Genomic DNA, 17,281 nt, shown 5'->3' with positions numbered 1-17,281 from the left:
ATTTTCAAGAGCTGTAAATGACACGTCTTACTATTGCCGCAAGTATTTAAAGCAGTTAATTTATGTGCCTTGGAAGGATGAAAGGCCGAGTTGATTATGCCATCTGCAAATCCCAACAACTGTCAATAGCAAGTGCTTAATTTGTGTAATCACTTCTCAGTGTTGGCAACTACTTTCTTGAACGTGTTTAGTTGAGAGCAGCTAGCATGACATTACTCCAAGGGGGGGGCAGAGCAGGACGACGGAGCTGCGGAGGGAAGGGGGGGCAGAGCAGGACGACGGAGCTGCGGGGGGAGGGAAGGGGGGGCAGAGCAGGACGACGGAGCTGCGGGCGGAGGGAAGGGGGGGGGCAGAGCAGGACGACGGAGCTGCGGGCGGAGGGAAGGGGGGGCAGAGCAGGACGACGACATTTCTTTTTTTTTCTTTAAATCACAAATAAATGGCATTGTCATTTACATTGCCAATACACAGCACTCTGCACTCAACAGCACACAGCACTCAACAGCACACAGCACTCAACAGCACACAGCACTCAACAGCACACAGCACTCAACAGCACACAGCACTCAACAGCACACAGCACTCTGCACCTGCACTCACTGCTCTGCACCCTGTTGTGGTCCTCCCAGTCTAAAAGGGGCAGCGTCAAAATGTCCCAGTATGGATGAGAGCGTGTGAAAGAAATCAGGGGTATCCACATTAGGGACATACACATTCACTGGTAGTACACAGTGGTCAGCCAAATGACCAGCAAGGACAACATAACGGACCTCCTTATCAATGAAGTTATTGATAAGGCTGGAGGGGATGCTTTTATGAATGTACACCCCTCACCCCTGTGAATAAGTACTGTAGCTAGAAAAATATCTATGAGATCCCAAGGTTTTTGTAAATCCGGGGGAGTCCTGTGGAGGGAGCTGTGTCTCCTGCAAGAAAGTAATTTTTGACCGATGTCTATTGAGATAAGCCAATACTTGCTTGCTTTTGCGGTGTTTATTTTAGCCTCTGACGTTCCAAGCCAGAAATGTTATCTCAGCAAAAGAAGATCGCCCTTTTGAAGTCACAGTTGTAATGGAATATGTATGATTTGCATAATAAAACAGCGAGAGTAATTCATTCCAGGCATTTGTTAAGTGCAAAAACAAAAGACAACAACAATCTACAAGTAAAATGAATACCAAACTGCTAGGTAGATCCCGAATAAACCAACAAGCAAATAAAAAACACACAAATTATGGTATGGTATTCACAAGAGTGGACAACTCTACGAAACGGAGCCCACAAGAATAAACATCTGATGTGATACATTATATGGCTACAGGCATATGTGTGATTGTCCTGTCTAAGACATTACTGTGAAGGTGAGTGTAAGAGACTGCTCAGCAGATGATCATCCAAGAATAACACTATTTAGAAACGGAGTACAAGCATCTCAGCCAGGGGGGAAAGGCCCACACTCTGCAAGTCCTGCAAATCTGCCAAGACACGATATGGAGTGGATAGCGGCGACCGGGCACTGCTAGATGGAAGGTCCTTACAGAAGGAAAGTTATTCAGCTGGGGAATCAAAGAACCTATCCTTTAAGTCTACATCCACCCAGAGCCAAGCAGGGTATAACATACCATATTTGAAGCCTTTTGTGCACAGGAGAGGTTTGACATCTTGATATAAGGATCTGGCAGATACTGTAATGGGCCCCACTCGTGAGCAAGACGGAGCACTGTATCTCTGGCCCCAAAGTTCAACAGGCAGACTTTCGTTCTTAGCAGCAACTGCTTTGAGAAGTCATTCCACCTTATCCAGACATTTATTAAGGAAGGTAGTGCTATCCTCCAGGCCTGCGATACGCTCCTCCGCCCCATAAAGTGAGTGCTGTGATGTTCAATTCCTTCTCCCATGCGATCTAGGCGGCTGGTTAATGTTTTGAAATAGCATCTGTTGAGTAGAATCCAGCCCGCAACTCTGCCATGATGGCATTTGTCCTTGTTAATTGCTTCACAGCTCCATGATCAGACACTTGCTCCTAGGAGTCTTACATGATCTTCGCTTTATCAGACTGTTTGTCTCTCTCAAATGGGAGCTTACATTGTTTAGGATCCCCCCTCCCCATGGTGGCAATAGGGGATGATTAGCAGAGGCTTTTGCAGAGGAGGAGGTGTACAGGCCCAGTTCGAGGCACTGGATTGAAGCGCCCCACACAGCAGTTCATCGTGGTCAAAAAAGGGGCACCACGAAGGCACTGGCTGGCAAAGTGCGTTAGAGTGGGAGTGATCCAGCACGTGTGGCGCATTGTCCCCCAAGGAGCCTCTAATGCAGTTCAGGAATGTAGGTACGTGGACCAGGGAGACGGGTCTGGTAGGCAGAGGTTTGTTTTATTGTCCGGTGATGCAGGGGTTTTAATGTGTGGAAGCTGGGCCAGTATGCTCCCAACAAGCAGGGCCCAGAGTGGCGAGTACGATGTGGCTAGAAGCGCTCCAGCACAGCTGGGGGCTCACCCCCCCCCCACCGCGCCCCCAGAGGGGAAACAGCAATGCCCAGCGCAGGGTATCCAGACCCCCGAGAGAAGCAGGGGTCTTAGGGCGGTAGCACACTAGAGCTGCAGGCAACGCACAGGCAGCAAGTGGTGGCCCGACCAAGGCCGCAGGATAATATAGCCTGGGATCTCCTAAAGGTATGGAGAAACTCACCCGCAGCCCTGAACTTGAACCCCCGTCGCACCCTACTACAGGGCGAAGGATGTCTCTGACGGGGGGGGAAACCTCACTGTGTCTCCTCGCTGCACGGTCGCTAATGGAAAGCCATGGCGCCACCCAGCCCAGTCTCAGCTAGGCCACCCCGGAAGCGAGGCTGGTCAGTGTTCGGTCTCAGCAGCGCTGGATCAGGAGCCCAAAAACACAGACAACATCAAGGACCACCTACCTGATGCGATTTGTGATGCAGTGGCAGGCCCAGCAGGGCTCGACAGCCCAATCCTCAGGTTCACCCGGGCTCCTGTTGCTGCTGGACCTCCGAGGAAGGCCGGGTCGGCTTCGCGCATCAGGATGTGGCTGTCTCCGCTCACTAAATCAAACAAGCGGGGGGAGGAAGGGGTGGGGGCCGAGAGCTGCAGCAGAGGGAGGGGGGAGGGGGAAGAGGCGAGAGCACAACGGAGGAGGGCAGAGGGAGGGGGGAGGCGAGCGGATTCGAGCAGCTGCTAAAAGCAGCAGGGAAGGGAGGCGAGCAACTACGAAAACACGACCACGTCTCTCCGAGGCAAGGAGACAATGCCTCGGAGAAACGCACGGCCATTTTCGGAATCGGGGGCGTGTTTTTGCGCCCTGAGTGACAGACGACGTCACAGGGCTAAAGAATGCAAAAAATCACGCCCCCGAATCCGAAAAAGACGGAGCTTCTTTGGATGGACGGCTCTCTCCTTCAATGGCTGGCCTCCTTTTAGGAAGCCAGCCAATGGAGAACGAGCAAAAAGAGGGAGGGATAAATGCAGCACTCTAAGAATCATTAGATCTCCGACATCCGGTTTCTGCCTTACGGCAGAACCGATAGTCCTCGACCTAAAAACATGGTACAAGCTTCACACTGCGCCTAGAAGGAGGAGTTTTCCATTAGTGTTCCAGTGCCGCTCTGGCAACTCTTAAACAACATTTGTTCACTAAAATGTCATGCTAAACGTTAGTCCTCGCTTTCAGAGGTGCATCATTTTTTACAACTAAGGTAGCCAGCGCCTAGCGGCAACTTATTTTGCAGAGGCGCTATAGACATTAAGTCACGGACACACTACATTTTTAAACTTTAAAATTCAATAAAAATGTGTTTCAAGTTCACAATGCTGCATACATTGGTGGAACTGCACAGAAAACCAAACCCATAGAGCGCGACCTTTGGGTGCACAGAGATGAGTTGGGAGGTCTGTCTCTGCTGTCTCTTCATGGCTATTCAAATATATTCTAAAACAAGCATTTGCTAAGCAATAGGTCTCGCATTGTTGAGAGTTAAAGCTATTGGCGTTGTAAATGACAATGCCTTTTATTTATCTGTTTTGATAATTAACACATAAATAAAATGCATTGTAATTTACAATGTCAATAGCGCATGGCGCGCTGAATGTTACAGGAAAGCATGTCGTGCCTGCAGTAGGAGAAACCTGTTAAAGAAAATAGTGCTTACAGACTAAATAAGAAATACCATGTCACAACAGAAGAAAAAGGGCCAGTCCTCATCGCAGGTTGCAAATGAAGACAAGATGGTACTAAGGAGGGACTAGCAAGCCTATTAACAAATCAGACACATTGAAATAATGGAGTCAAACCCAGCAAAAGTCAAAGGACCTGGGTATTAAATGGTATAGAGAAAAGTGGTCCTAGAGATAACTTAATCATATCAATAAATGCAAACACTTTTTTGTTTTTTTGGGGATTCAATCCTGCAAAAGAAGAGAAGATAAAAACACAAAAACAGCCAGATGCTTGTGTAGTTCTTACAGTACCCAAAAAATGATTCTAAACACGACTTAGTCTGAAGCAACTTAATTAGTAATTTATTTACATTGTATACATAGAAACAGTGAAGGCTGGGGGTTACTGCCAGGTGCAGTGAGAAGAAGGTGCAAAAGTAAGTGCTTGCGTGAAAAAAGGAAAAGAATTCAAGAAAGTTTGAGAAGAAAATCCAATGGTTTATATTAAGCTAAGGTCCAATTCTCTTAGCATACAAAAGGGCCTGCCCCGAAGGTTTTTCACACAATGTATTACAGGTGTCTGTCACAGTGTCACCGCATCTGTGCAGACGATGAATGGGGGGGCAACAAAGGTGCAGACCCCAGATGGGGGGAGATCGTCGACGTTTCGACCCTGGCGCAGATGAGGGAGGATTAACACCTCAACTATGGGTCTTCCTCAGGACGGGGTGAAGGGAAGGGACCTAGGTTGTGGGGAAAACACGCTCCCAGCAGTGAATTGGGCAACCCGTCAGTGGTGTGCCACAATATTCCAAATGTTTCTGATAGTCTTTTATGGACTTAATGAAGAAGTTCCAAATGGAAAAATGAATTCCAAATAGTTCCGCTTACAAGAAACGGAATGAGTGATGTGGGGGGAAAACCAACTTATTGTTCCGCCTGTCGATCCAATTAAGGAGTGGTTCTGCTAGTCAAGGCGTGAAGCGTCCTCGAGGGTTAATTGGATTGATGGGCGGAACAATAAGTTGGTTTTCCCCCACAGCGCCAAAAACAAAGGTCAGGTAAACACCAGTCTTAGGCTGACGTTACAAGGAGAAATTACTAATTTCTCCTCATGTTTTGCTCTTTCTATGTGTGCTGTATTGTGCAGCACACATGGGAGGATATTTACAATAAAATGTCAGAGCACTGTGTTACCCCAAAATTGGTATCGCTGTGCTACAAAATTTTTGGAATGCAGGGATGCGCCATATTTACAAAAATACGGGGCACCCCTACATTTCCCCTAGTGCTGGAGCTAAAAAATCTGCGCAGTGCCAGCACAGGCCCCCTTGTGCCACTTTGCAAGGGTGCCTGTGCTGCAGGGGTGATTGTTTATGTACAGGAAGGGACACCATCCTGCATATAAAAAATCGTTGAAGGTGATTTTCTGTTTCTATGTGTGCTAGATAGAGCAAAATATGAGAAGAAATTAATATTTTCTCCTCGTATTGCCATCCTAAGACCAGGTTTTACCTGGTCTTAGTGTTTGGTGCTGCCCCATCCTTAAAAATATGGGGCAGCATCGGTCAATCAGTACTTGTTAAGCATGACTTCTCACCCGTGAGGGTCTAAAGGCACTGGGGGAGGGGTGCTGCAGGTCCGACTCGGCGATGCAGTTCAGTCAATGAGCCAGGTTTTGAGATCCTTTCTGAATTGGGTGAGCAAAGGAGATAGCCTGGGGTGGAGAGGCAGGGTGTTCCAGGTTTTGGAGCAGAGGTAAGAAAAGGATCTTGATCCGGTCCTGGTCTTGCGGATCTGAGGAAATGTGGAAAGGGCCAGTTGGGCAGAGTAGAGGTGTCTGGTGGGTACATGGAAGCAGAGTCCGGCATTGTGGAAGGCTATGTAGGCTTGTGCGAAGAGCTTGAAGGTGACTCTTTTGCTGTCTGGGAGCCAGTGGAGTTTTCGGAGATTTCGGAGATGTGGCTGCAGCTAGGGATATTACGCACCAGTTTGGCTGCAGCGTTTTGAATCTTTTGTAGTTTCCTGAGGAGTTTCTCAGTGGCGCCTGCGTATAGTGCGTTGCCGTAGTCAAGTCTGCTGCTGATGAGTGTGTGGGCGACCATCTTTCTGGCCTCAGGGGGGATCTATCTGAAGGCCTTTCAAAGCAGGTGAAGAGTGTGGAAGCATGATGAGGAGAAGGCGTTGATCTGGTGGTTCATGGTGAGTGAAGAGTCCAGTATGATACCAAGGTTTCGTGTGTGGTCCATGGGTGTGGGGGGTTCCTAACACGGCAGGTCACCAGGAGTCTTCCCAAGTGGAAGTTTTGGGCCCCAGGAGGAGGACTTTGGTCTTGTCTGAGTTGAGCTTGAGGCAATAATCACTCATCCAGGTAGCATCGGCCTTCATCCCATTGTGGATGTTTTTTCTGGTGATTGTGGGCTTGTTGGTGAGTTAGAGGATCAGCTGGATGTCATCGGCGTAGGAGACAATGTTGAGTCCGTGGTTCCTGACAATGGCAGCGAGCGGGCCATATAGACGTTGAAGACAGTGGGGCTCAGTGAAGAGCCCTGGGGGACTTCGCAGCCAATCTCCATGGGTTCTGAAAAGAACAGTGGTCGACTGGTCCACTGTGTCCTACCGGTAAGGATGCCAGCATCATGGAGTCTCATGCTTAGGGTGCAGCATCAAAAAGCAATGAGTGCTGTGATGGAACGCCCACCTCAACACCCATTGCAAGCCCCTTTCACGCTAAGTGAAGCGTGAAAAGGGGCCATATTTAAAAGGCGGTGTTAAACATTGTAAAAAAGGAGAACGGAATATCGCCACTTGAACATCACTAAAAGTGACGTTCTGGTGGCGATATCCCCTTGTAAATATTCCCCTTAGAAACAGCAAGGTGTCCCTTCCAGCACATAAACAATCACCCCTGCAGCGCAGGCACCCTTGCAACATGGCACAAGGGTGCCTGCACTGGGACTAGGCAGCATTTTTAGCAGCAGCGCTAGGGAAAATGCAGGGGTGTGAAGTATTTTTATAAATACAGCACATCACTGCATTTTGAAAATGTCAGTTTGCGGCATTGGGAAATTTGGCATAACACAGCTCGCCGACATTTTCTTGTACATATCCCCCAAAGTGTTTGGAAGTGCTTAATTTAAACACATATAGGCACCTCTTTCGCCTACCATGAAAATAATCTACTGCCCAAATAAGGTTGGAATTCAAGCTTGTGAACTAAACATATGCAAGTCAAATTTCCTTGATCAAATTCTGTTATAAATTAAGAGCTGTCAATGATGGCTTGTTAGATCAAATTCAAGGGGCAAACTATCTACTGGTACCAGGTTCAACGCTTTCAGAGACTATCTATTGATTAGTAGACAAAACATGCAGATAAAATGGGTGAACGAAGTTGCTAACGTCATTTCAAGTTATTAAGAAATTGGTCAACCGCAATATACGGGTGTTGTACCCTCAGCAAGGTAAAAATGCCCTTGTAAAGTGGACCCACTCATGGTTTATCATACAATCCTGTAAATCTCAAGCGCAACAGGCTTCTTGGCTTCTACTAGTTTGCTCCACATGAAATTAATGCACCTGCATCTAGGTGATTTCCCAATTCTGGACTTATGTTCCAAATGGCTAGTGAACAAAGACTGTAGATGGTGCAAGCAAGTCCCTGAAACTACCGTGCATATTGTTTGCACATGCTCAGAACTCCTGTTTGAGTGAGAACAATTTCTGCACCATACCTTTAAGAATCTGGGAGTGCACACATGCTGGCAAGCAGTTATAGCATGTTTTAACAGGGAAAATATAAGATTTATGTGCATATTTACAAACCCCATTCGCCACAGGAATATCACTTTTAAATATGTTCCTGTGGCGATAGGGGCTTCACCTTATTTACAAGGAGGCGTTAAGCCACTTACTGTGGCTTAACGCTGCCTTGTAAATAAGGCACCCTTTCACCCTTTACTTTGCATGAAAGGGTTGGGTAAGGAGTGTTGTAGGTGGGCGTTCCGGCTCAACCACCATTAATTTTAACACTGGCCCATATTTACAAGGGTGGCGTAAATATGGGGCAGCGCAAAATTAGGATCAGGGAAAACCTGGTCTTATCATGGCAAAACGAGGAGAAATTTTTATTTTCTTCTTGTTTTTTCTGTTTACAGCAAAATGCTCTGAATGATTGTTTATGTGAAGGAGGGTGTCCCTCCAAACAATCATTTAAAAAATGATCATTTGCAACTTCAATGTGTGCTGCAAAATTCCACACACATAGAATTTTCAAATCGCCATTCTTGATTGTCTATGTGCAGGAAGGGGCACCTCCCTACACATAAACAATTATTCCACTATGGTGCAAGGACGTCTCTGTTGGCGCAAGGCAGCTGAATTTTGCACCAGCGCAGGGAGCAACGCTGGGGTGCACCTTATTATTGTAAATACGGCGCATACCTGCGTTTCTAAAGTGACAGAATGAGGTGTTAGCTATTTTGGAACTAACATGCGCTCCGCCACTTTTGTTGTAAATATGCCCCTTAATGTGCAAATAATCAGGTTTTTAATCCAGGCTGGTAAAATCTCCAACAATCTTGACATTGGCACATGTTGGTGATGCAGGAAATCAATTTTTAAACTGCTTGCGTATTTTATGTGTGGATAAGTTCCAGATGTGCACAAAATGTATATTTCAGGTTGGGAAAAGAGGGAACAGGCATAACATTGCAATTAATGTATTTCCTTTTTAGCTTGCTTAGCAGTTCACAATTGTGGGGCATCATCTCAACAATTTATCGCCGAGTTATCGGAATTTTATCACAGCAAAAGGGGCGATAAATGTATCGCCCCATTTACAAGGCGCTGATAACAGCCGGTAACACCAGTTAACCTGCAATAACAGCCGCTAAAAACATTGCCACAGATGACCCCATCAACTATCGCTAATGAGATGCAGAGTAGGCGTTCCCGTGCAAAAAGCCACGACAACACCACTCCGCAACATTCTCATCGACCTGCCAGATCGGCGATAACATCCCAAAACAGGCAATAAGGCACGTTAGCAGCAGGGATTTAACACCTGCTCTGACCTGGTGTCAACTCGGACAACAACCTGCACCAGAACAGGGAGCCCGGCCCAGACCCGCACCTGAAGAACAACAGATGCCATGGAGACACTTCTCATGCAGCTCGGAGCCCCAAGAAGGGCCACAACACCCACCGCCACCACACCCAGGACTTCCCCCCCCCCCGGCCCTACCCTGGGGCAGCGCAGACAAAGACAGCGGACCTTCAGAAACTGCACCAGCCTCACAGACCCAACACAAGAGGATGTCATTGCCCACTACAGGCTCAAAAGGACAACCATCCTTCGCATCCTGAACATCATTGCCCACAGGCTGACGGTACCAACACAGTGGACAACCAACATCCCACCTTAGACAAAGCTGCTGGCTGTGCTGCACATGTTGGCCTCTGGTACCTTCCAACCAACAACCGCCAAAGTCAGAGTAGTCTCACAGCGAGCCCTATCAAAGCTTGATACCCCAGCACCTTCACTTCCCCCAGACTGCGCAGGAACAGCTGGAGACCAAGCAAGGCTTCTATGCCATAGCTGGCTTCCTGCACGTGTTGAAGGCAATTGACTGCACATATGTCCTACTTGTTCCCCCTACCGAGACTGCAAACAATCACCGCAATAGAAAGCACACGTATTCCATCAATGTGCAGGCAATAGTAGATCACCGGGTACTCTACACCAATGTCTTTGCCAACTACCCAGGCAGTGTGCATAATTCCTAAATCTTCTGACAGTCCATCATCAAACAGCGCTTCCAGGATGGCACCCACAGAAATGCACTGCTCGTTGGTAAGTACCAAATGAACACACCACACACCCCAACTCCACAATCATGCAACTGTAATGTAATGTAATGATGTCTTGTAAAGCGCCTGAATCACCCCACATGGGGTATCTCCGCGCTGTAGACCGCTGGGGAACCCGTCTGGCTTTCCCTGTGAGATGGTCCCTCCAGGGTATCTCCAAGGTGGAACCAGCCATCCCCGGCGTATGTGGGGGGCCGTTGTGGAGATGAGGCAAGCTAATGCCCAGAGTTGCCGAGTGTGATACCTGGTTAGAGTAGGCACCGAGGTGAGAATTATCAAGTCCGCTGACCCTGGTCCATAACCCTGCCACGTCGGGAATTGAACCCTGGTCCCGGGCCGTCCTCTGCTTCCGGGTCTGCTGCCTCTAACCAGTGAGCCACACCACTCCAACTCTGGGAATGCACAAGTCACAAACTCTCATACAACATGCCAAACAACATGCCCACCTACCAGACATGAAAACACAACTTGCTGTGGTAACCTGAGCTAGCCATGTACATGAGCCAACAATGGCATGGCACCCCAGCCACACAATAGCAGATTGTGGGGAGAGGTGGGAACCAGTCATGTGCGAGGGGGCCAAGTGACCCATAAAGGAGGAGGTACACAATGCCAAGTGTGGCATGGATGTGCTGGACAGACTGCAGTATGCAGACCACAGACATATCCATGTCGACATACACTGCTACTGTTTGGAGTGTAGTGGACAGTGGATGCAACCATGTTACCCGGGCCAGTGGGGAAAATTGCGGAATTGTAGCTTGTTACATCCCCCCTGTAAGCGTGAGCAGAGTGGGCTGGCCCGGCGCACGCCAGGCTGGTGTAGGGGTGTTCATAAAAAGCACGTAGCTCTGGGTGTGGTTCTCTTCCGGAATGCCCAATGTGTCTGCCAGGGCGGCGCCTCTCACCCCGCGATGAGGCCGGCGCCGTCACTGTTAGCAGTGTTGCCTGCGATACTGTGGGCCGGCTGCACCCAGCGCCGCGGGTCCTCGAACCCATCTTGCCCACCCCTGCGCACCCAGGCCTCACTGCTCACCTGCTCATACCGGCGTGTGTCAAAGAGGGCCCACCACGTGCCGGCACAAGCTCCGAGGCCCGCAACCGTGGCAGCCTCCTCAGACCATCATGGCCTCCGCGACACAGGCCCGCAGTACTCCTTTCTCGTTGACGTACTCCACCCTGCCTCCGGCCTATGCTATGGTCAAGTAGGTCACACATTTGGAACTGAGTCTTGATATCCTGATGGCCGAGTTCATATGTTCATGGGACGTTTGATATCACTGTACTTCTTTGATGTGGTGCCACCAAGTCTGTGTCTAGCATTCCAACCACACGTGTCTCTGGTCCCTCGCTGACTACTGCCTTCAACCCACACTGCGGTCCAGTAGGTCACACATTTGGAACTGAGTCTTGATTTCTCAATGGCAGAGTTCATATCTTTGCACGCTAGGAGAGGCATAAGAGGAAGACGCGTTTCAGTCCGTAGGATATAAGGATCATCGTTACGGAGGTGTTCAAACACTAACAACAACTGCTCTGGTGTCACTAACTCTGTGCACCACGGGCCAACGACAAGTGGTTGTGGGCCCCTGCTGACCGCTGTCTCCAGCCTACACTGAAGTCGAGTAGGCAATACATTTGGAACTGAGTCTTGATTTATATATGGCAGAGTTTATATCGCTGACGGCATCCCCTTTCAGCCCTGGTGCCACTAAGTCTGTGCCCCAAAATTCATGGACAATCTATGGTTGAACTTTGGTGGCATCTGAGTCTATGGACTGGGGCTTGTCTTCATCATCATGTAGGTGATACTGACTTAGTGGTAAAAATGAGGCTGTAGCATTCCACTCATCCATTTGCTGCATTTGGACGACTTCTGCCCTCTACATCATGCCCTGGAGGACACCTTCACTGTCCCCCGCTACCCTCCGCTACATTTACATTCGACATCGATAAGTACCCGCTCAGCTCGCGTGCCCCTACCTCAGTGCAACGCAAGTCACCATCCCGTGGCGGTGTGCCTGTGCCGGCTGCAGTGCATCCGGGGCCACTAACTCTGTGCAGCTCAAGTCATGGACCCTGTCTGATAGAATATTGGATGGCCTCGGGGTCGATGGACTGGGGGCCATCAATGTCATGTGTCTATGGCCCTGCGCAGTCTGCTGCCTCCAGCCTCAACTGCGGTCCACCTGGGCTCACACATCAAATCGAGTCCTGACCTGCCCGGACGTCGCATCTCCACAGGGGGAACACGCCACCACTGCCAGGACTACCTCCAAACAACAAGTACCAGAGTCAGAAGAGTCTTACTGCCAGACTATCAAAGTTGCTCCACCTGTCGGGGATGGCATCATCAGCTTGATACCCTACTCAGCTCTTCATGTGCCCCTAACTCAGTGCACTGCAACTCACAGACCCTTCTGATTGCATATTGGGCGACTTCTGAACTCCGGCTACCACCATGATGCATCCCAGTTGTTTCTGTTATGCTTGTGTCTTGTGTTTTCTGCTTTAATTGTGATCAATGTTCAAGTTATTGCCAGCATCAACAACTCCATGAGGGCTGGCTTACACTCACCCCACACACATCCAACACAGGCGTCACTGTACATGTGACCCTGGCAATAAAGGTGCCGGGCGGGCGTGCCCGAAGCCAGTTTCATAAACGATCTAAGTGTGTCTGTGTGGTCATAATGTATGTTTCAGGGCCCCGGGTCCGACAACATTACATAGTGCTGTGTACAGCTGATGAAAAAATATCACCGCAAGCAGTGGGTAGGACCTTGGACATGTAGCTTTGTTGTCCCCCACTCAGTATGTAAGAGGAGTGTACTGGTGTGGCGTACGCAAGTCCAGGGTGGGGGTGTGATAGACTATCCCGGGGCTCTGGGTGTGATTTAGTACAGGAAATGTGCTGATGCATGTGTCTCTGTCGCAGTGTGGTTCTCCATTGGGGAGTGTAAGTGGTCCCTGTTGGGACTTAGACACCCACGTATGTGGTCTAGTGCGGGTTCCATGAGGTCCAATACCTGTTCGGCCACCTCCTTCTGGCAGTCTGACACCTGGCCTTGGAAAGCGATGTGTGCTTCGGTGGGGTTCTGGGAGCCAGCTGTGGTAGTGGGTGCTTCCAGCTGCGTGGTGTGTGCAGGGGGTGGGGTCTCCTCGATGAAGCTGGGTTGCCCTGTTCCTGGAGGTGGATTGTCTAAGATGTCCATGTACTGTTGTAGGGCGTCGGTGTCAGCCAAGCTGAGTGGTCGCTCCCCTGCCTCCCTGGCCAACAGTGGTATCGTTGCTCCGCTTTTTGTCATTGAACTGCTTCCTATTGTTGTTCTGCAGTCTGCCCTGCTTGCCGCTTTTCTTAATTATATTTCACAAGCGCTATAGTCTTTGTATCTGTATCTGCGCATTTCGCTGCTCCGCTTTTTGTCATTGAACTGCTTCCTATTGTTGTTCTGCAGTCTGCCCTACTTGCCGCTTTTCTTAATTACATTTCACAAGCGCTATAGTCTTTGTATCTGTATCTGCGCATTTCGCCCCAAGCGCTCCGCTCCGCTGACCCCTCCGCTGCCATTTTAGTTGTTGTGCTCGCCCTCTGGAGCCCGCCCCGCCTCCCAGCTGAGACGCCCTCGCCCCTCCCCCTCCACTATCCATATATGACAGTTGTTCCCGCGCGCAGCGTCCACGCGCAGCGTTCGCGCCCAATCCGCGCCGAAGGTGCGCCAAAGGTAAGCCCGTCTACGCCCGTCCACGCCTGGACCGCGCCCAGCGCCAGACCCCCTGCCCCTCGCGCTGCCCAGCCCCCCCGCATTACCTACGATGCCGCATCCCTCCTAGCCCTTAACCCCGGTCGCGCTCCCAACTGCGTCCAAGCCGCCCCTGGACACACCCATGGACCCTTCTCCTGCTACTCCTGCAAATTCAGCGCACCGACAACATCTCCGCTACGACCACACCACAGACTCCCGACCCCACCCACCTACAATGCATCCTTCTCAACACCCGATCGGTCCACAGACACGCCATTGACCTATGGAATCTACTAGACACCATCTCTCCAGACGTCGCCTTCCTTACGGAAACATGGATGAACGCTTCCTCCGCACCAGACATCACCATTGCCATCCCTGAAGACTATAAGATCACTCGCAAGGACCGTACCGGCACAGGAGGAGGAATCGCTATCGTCCATAAGAAATCAATCCGCATATCAACCAGCTCGGACGCCAACCTCGCCAACTCCGAACACCTTCACTTCCAGATCCACATCGACCCCAAGACTACACTCAGAGGCACCCTCCTCTACAGACCACCAGGACCCCGCACAAAATTCAGTGAAGACATCACGGACTTCATCACTCCACACGCGCTCTCCTCCAAAGATTACATCCTTCTGGGAGACCTCAACTTTCACCTTGAAAAGAACAACGACCGCAACACCGCCACCCTCTTGGACAACCTCGCCAACCTCGGACTTAAACAACTCGTCACCACCTCCACCCACATCGCAGGTCACACACTCGACCCCATCTTCTCATCCAGCAACCATGTCTCCTTCAGCCACACCACAGACCTCCTCTGGACTGACCACAGCTGCGTCCACTTCACCTACAACAAACCAAAACCCAACATCCACCTCCAACCTACCCTGCAAAGAAACTGGAACAAAATCACCACGGACCAAATCTCCGCTTCGCTCCTTCAAAACACCCCAGCCCTCTCATCCAACGCTAACGAAGCCGCCGCCAACCTCACCATCTGGCTATCCAAAACTGCTGACACCCTAGCGCCACTGAAAAAACGTCAAAACAAACCTGGCAGCAAGAAGGCCTCTTGGTTCAACGATGATCTCAAGAAGTCCAAGAAACTCTGCCGCTCCCTTGAAAAGGCCTGGAAAAAAGACCTAACCACCAACACCAAGGACGCCTTCAAAAACGCCACCCGCATTCACCACCAACTAATCCGAAAGGCCAAAAAAACAGCATTCAAGGATCGACTTGACAACAACGCTCACAACAGCAAGGAACTTTTCAACATCGTCAAGGAATTTTCCAATCCCTCGGCCAACTCCAACGACATCACCCCCTCTCAAACCCTCTGCGACTCCCTAGCCTCTTTTTTCCACAACAAGATTGCAGACATCCACAACAGCTTTGACAACCAACCCGGAAACCAACCCACCATACCAGTTGCTGATCATCCTCCCCCGGCGAACACCCTTAACGATTGGAACCCAATCTCCACTGAAGACACCATCCGCCTAATGAACTCCATCCACTCAGGATCTCCCATAGACCCATGTCCTCACCACATTTTCAACAAAGCAGACTCCGTCATAGCACCGCACCTCTGAGACGTCATCAACTGCTCCTTCAACTCCGCCACCTTTCCGGTAGACTGGAAACACGCTGAACTCACCGCCCTTCTGAAAAAACCCACAGCGGACCCCACCGAACTCAAAAACTACCGCCCCATCTCGCTCCTACCATTCCCGGCCAAAGTCATCGAGAAAGCTGTCAACAACCAGCTCGCCGCCTTCCTCGAAGCCAACAAATCCCTCGACCCCTCACAATCCGGATTCAGAGCAAACCACAGCACTGAGACCGCCCTCATCGCAGCTACAGACGACATTCGGACTCTATTGGACAATGGTGACACCGTCGCCCTCATCCTCCTTGACCTCTCTGCAGCATTCGACACAGTCTGCCACAAAACACTGTTACAACGCCTCAATAACATCGGAATCCAAGGAAAAGCACTTGAATGGATCACCTCATTCCTCACCGGAAGAACCCAGAGAGTCCGTCTTCCACCATTCACGTCAGAGGCCTCTGAAGTCATCTGCGGCGTACCACAAGGATCCTCTCTCAGTCCCACCCTCTTCAACGTATACATGAGCCCCCTCGCGGCCATCGCACGCCAACACAACCTCAACATCATCTCCTACGCGGATGACACGCAACTGATCCTTTCTCTCACCAATGACCCCAGCACCGCCAAAACTAACCTACACGAAGGAATGAAAGAAGTTGCCGAATGGATGAAACTAAGCCGTCTGAAACTGAACTCAGACAAAACAGAAGTCCTCATCCTAGGTACATCCCCATCTGCATGGGACGACTCCTGGTGGCCGGAAGCCCTCGGTAAAGCACCCATCCCGACAGACCACGCACAGAACCTAGGCGTCATCCTGGATTCTTCACTTTCAATGAACAGACAAGTCAGCGCCATATCCTCTTCCTGCTTCAACATTCTTCGCATGCTCAAAAAAACATTTCGCTGGATCCCCTCCGACACAAGGAAAACAGTCACCCACGCTCTGGTCACGAGCCGACTGGACTATGGAAACACCCTCTACGCAGGTACTACCGCAAAACTCCAGAAGAAACTCCAACGAATCCAAAACGCCTCAGCCAGACTCATATTAGACATCCCACGCAACGAACACATCTCTGGCCACCTTAAAGACCTCCACTGGCTTCCCGTCAATAAGAGAATCACTTTCAGACTGCTTACCCACGCACACAAATCACTCTACGACATCGGTCCAGAATGCCTCAACTCACGACTGTCCTTCTACACCCCCTCCCGCCATCTACGTTCTTCCAACCAAGCCCTCGCCACTGTACCTCGCATCAACAAGACCACCATGGGAGGCAGATCCTTTTCATACCTGGCTGCTAGAACATGGAACTCACTCCCCGCCTACCTTTGCCTTACCCAGAACCACCTAGCATTCAGAAAGCAACTTAAAACTTGGATATTCGACAAGTAATCCCCCCCCTTCCTAAGCGCCTTGAAACCCTCTGGGTATGTAGTGCGCTATACAAATTCTTTGACTTGACTTGACTTGACTCTTCAGCATCACTGATGAGTTGTCTGGTCTGCTCTGCTGGAGGTGTTGGTTGTCCCTCTGCAGTGAGAAGGGGAGATGCATTTAGACATTGTGCTGACATGTATGTTGTCGCATTGTTTACATTTACATACAGACTGCATGACAATGTACATTGTGACTGTTTAGGAGGAGCGGACTATTTGGTGCGGGACAGTGGACATTTGGACTACATGACGGATGTGAGGTTGTACACGTACATTTCCATCTCACTGTTTTCTGTTATGTAAGGTGTGATTGGCCAGTTTCAAACAGGGGCGTAGCACTGGCCCCAGCAACCCCCGCGGTGAGGGTGGGGCCTGTGCTCCAGGGGCCCCTCCGCAGCCGTCAGCCAGACCCATGTGCTCCAG

The sequence above is a fragment of the Lissotriton vulgaris genome, chromosome 2_1, assembly GCF_964263255.1.
Source record: "Lissotriton vulgaris chromosome 2_1, aLisVul1.2, whole genome shotgun sequence".
NCBI classification, from domain to species: Eukaryota; Metazoa; Chordata; class Amphibia; order Caudata; family Salamandridae; genus Lissotriton; species Lissotriton vulgaris.
This window is presented reverse-complemented; position numbering follows the sequence as displayed.